Source organism: Cynocephalus volans, chromosome 13 (genome assembly GCF_027409185.1).
Source record: "Cynocephalus volans isolate mCynVol1 chromosome 13, mCynVol1.pri, whole genome shotgun sequence".
Classification (NCBI taxonomy): Eukaryota; Metazoa; Chordata; class Mammalia; order Dermoptera; family Cynocephalidae; genus Cynocephalus; species Cynocephalus volans.
The window spans coordinates 72,134,010-72,137,388 of NC_084472.1; the positions used below are offsets into that span (position 1 = coordinate 72,134,010).

At 33.1% G+C, this 3,379-nt stretch overlaps 1 non-coding gene across 1 annotated transcript; it reads right to left on the minus strand.

Moving 5' to 3' along the window:
• Nucleotides 1-3,048: 3,048 nt before the first annotated feature.
• LOC134362311 (small nucleolar RNA SNORD29) lies at nucleotides 3,049-3,105 on the minus strand. Its single transcript, XR_010021587.1, has one exon. It is a non-coding gene; the product is annotated as a small nucleolar RNA SNORD29 (small nucleolar RNA).
• Nucleotides 3,106-3,379: the final 274 nt, after the last annotated feature.

Genomic DNA, 3,379 nt, shown 5'->3' on the forward strand with positions numbered 1-3,379 from the left:
AGTGAAATACTACTCTGCCATAAAAAAAGAATGAAATTCTGCCATTCGTAGCAACATGGATGAACTTAGAGAAAATTATATTGAGTGAAATAAGCTAGGTACATAAAGAGAAATACCATATGTCCTCACTCATAATAAACACATAAATAAAAAAGAAAGAAGGAAAGATACCACAATCACAGTATGTTGAACTTTCAAAAGGAGAGAACAAAAGTGAGGTTACCAGAGGTGGGAGTTAGAGAGACAAAGGTAAAGTACCACAGAAATGATTACTTTGTGTATTATTGAACATACTTATTATCCTGATTTGAGTAACACATAATGCACACAGGTATCAATATTCAATACTTTATCCCACAGATAAGTACAATCAATTATGTTTCAAAAAAAAATAATTTTTTCAAGAAAGACAAAAAAAGTATTTGTGGGATCATAATGAGAAGATATATGGTCCTATATGAAATGTTACAGCTGAATTATTTATAAAGACATAGGAAACCAAGCTAACAAAAAGACAGTTATTAATTCCAAGAAAAAAACAAGTTTGCTCAGAAAAGTAACTGTGCTAGGAAGGTCAGCAATAGATGAACTTGAGTAACCATGTTATAGTGTATATATCAATTATATGTATGTTTATATTGATTTCAATTTAACAGAGAATATCATAGAAATGGATTTGGAGGATGAAGAAGAAGAATATGTGCTTTTATGTTTACAGGAAGGTTTAAAGAGCTAGGTTTTCTCCTTAGTAGGCTGTCAACTGATAATGTCCAAAATAAGAATACACTATAGTGTAAGAATATCATTTAAACCTAAGAAGGTATATATCAGATGACATAGCTAGGCTGCCTTAAAAAAGAAGAGAGAAGACCCAAATAACAAAAATTAGAGATGAAAAAGGAGATATCACAACTGATGCCACAGAAATACAAAGATTCATTAGAGACAATTATAAACAACTGTATGCCAACAAATGTGAAAACCTAAAGGAAACAGATAAATTTCTGGACACATACAGACTACCAAGACTGAACCAAGAAGACAGAGGAAACTTGAACAGACCAATAACAAACAGCAAGATTGAAGCAATAATCAGCAGTCTCCCAACAAAGAAAAGCCCAGGACCAGATGCCTTTACTGCTGAATTCTACCAAACCTTTAAGGAGAAATCAATACCAATTCTCTTCAAACTATTCCAAAAAATCAAAACAGAGGTCATTTTCCCAAACTCATTCTATAAGGCCAGCATCATCCTGATACCAAAACCAGACAAAGACACAAGAAAGAAAGAAAACTACAGGCCAATATCTCTGATGAACATAGATGCAAAAATCCTCAACAAAATATTAACAGCTACTATATTTGGAAATTGTTTTCTGTAGATCAGAGGTTGGCAAACTTCTTTTTCTGTAAAGAGGCAGGTAGCAAATATTGCGGACCATACAATCTCTGTTGAAAATAATCAGTTCTGTTGTTATAGCATGAAAGCAGCCATAGACAATTCATAAAAGAATGACCATGGCTGTGTTCCTACAAAACTTTACTTAACAAAAGCATATAGCTGTCTTATTCAGCCCACGAGGTGGCATATGCCAACCCCACCTGTTGATAGTGTGATAAAACATGGGAAATGGGCTGGGGTCTGCTATTGTTTTATCAGTCTTTAAAACTGATACTAATAATATGTATATGTATTCCTTGAAGAAAAAAATGCAGCCTAAATTTAATTTTTAAAAAATAAATATGGCGTTGTTTTCCCTGGACTGAAGAAAAAGACATATTTTGGATCAAGAGAGCACATTATGTTCCAGAAAAATACAACACAAAGTCTGCAGTAGGTAGGCACACGTCAGTCAAGCTATTGAAGGTCGGAGAGAAGCAAAGAGCCTGCAACCCCAGACAGAGGACAGCAAGTCACCAACCATAAGGAAGACTTCAGCTGGGACTCAGAGGATTCCTGATCCCTTAGGTACCAGAAATGATGGAGCAACACTGATGGAGTTCTGGGGAAACAAGCACGAGCAGGAATAGTAGACCAAGCCACGATGCTGTTCCAGCACAAAGACCCAAGATTCACCTGGGAAAAGTGTGTGCTGGGTGGAAGGTGAAAAGTGGACAGTGAAACCCAGCAATAAAATTTGAATTCAAATGTATTAAGACTGGAAATGCCTGTTAAAAGGACTGAGATTAGCATGGAATCGGTTTACCTAAAGAACTAATGCTAAATGACTCTGTGAATGTACAATTACAGAACAGAGTGTGAATATGACCTATATAATTAATATAATATAACATAACATAATATAGTACAAGATATATTATGTAATGTAATGCAATAAAACCACCTAAAGTTAGGAGATAGGAGTCAGTTGAATGGGAAGTTGTACAAGAACACTTGTGTCTCTACCTTTCATGGCAGGGCTATCAGTGTTTGATTTTGTTTTAGTGTGTTTCATAGTTTCTTTCTTAGTTTTCTAGTGCTTTGAGAAAACAGTATCACCTGCAATAAAAATAAATAAATTTGAATTTTCACCATATCCTGTGTTTTACTACCATTTTTTTACTCAAATTCAAATAAATTTAAATTGTATCTTTTATTAAAATATCTGTAGTATTATCTTATTTTTATAAAAGTATTAGCATCTATCTTTCTACTTATATATATTCAAAAAATATTAGGAAAATTATTTGGAAATGTACTTGCTAATATTTATGAAGATTATTTCCAATTATAATTTTACATAATTTATTATACTTTTATTCTTTTATGCCTTATTTTAATTATTTATAATTACATTCATGAATAATTTCTACAAAAACAATACAGTGATTTTTTCTTATGAAAACAAGAGAAGACTGGGAATAAAATTACAAATATGTGAAAAGTAGTTAATTCTGGACAATAGGAATTGGATAATTATTTTATTCATTTTTAGTATTTTATACTTTTCTGCATTATTTAAGTTTTCACAACTTTTAATGAAAAAATGTGAAAAGAAATCTGAGATACTCAGGCTGCTAGAGTCCATGGAGGACATTTTCTCCCCAGTTTCTCAGGTGTTTTCATTGTCAGTCATAGTGAGCTAGTTTGATTCACCATAGAAAGGTCTTTTAACTTATATTATTCTGTATCTGGTAGATATCATTTGAATAAATAGCTAAGCAGAAGGCAGGAGTGGAGGCTTTGTAGCTTTGCTCCCTGACGCTATCTGGGTACAACTGTTTGATTCAGTTTAAAGGATCAGGACCTTCTAGGTTTTGAGAACAATTCTGAAAATAAACTAGTACAAAGGGAGCTTGCACACAAAGGCTGGCTCTTTATTAAATCCCATTTTCCTGCCCAGATCTGATTTCAGCCCAGATGTTTTAGTCCTCGGTT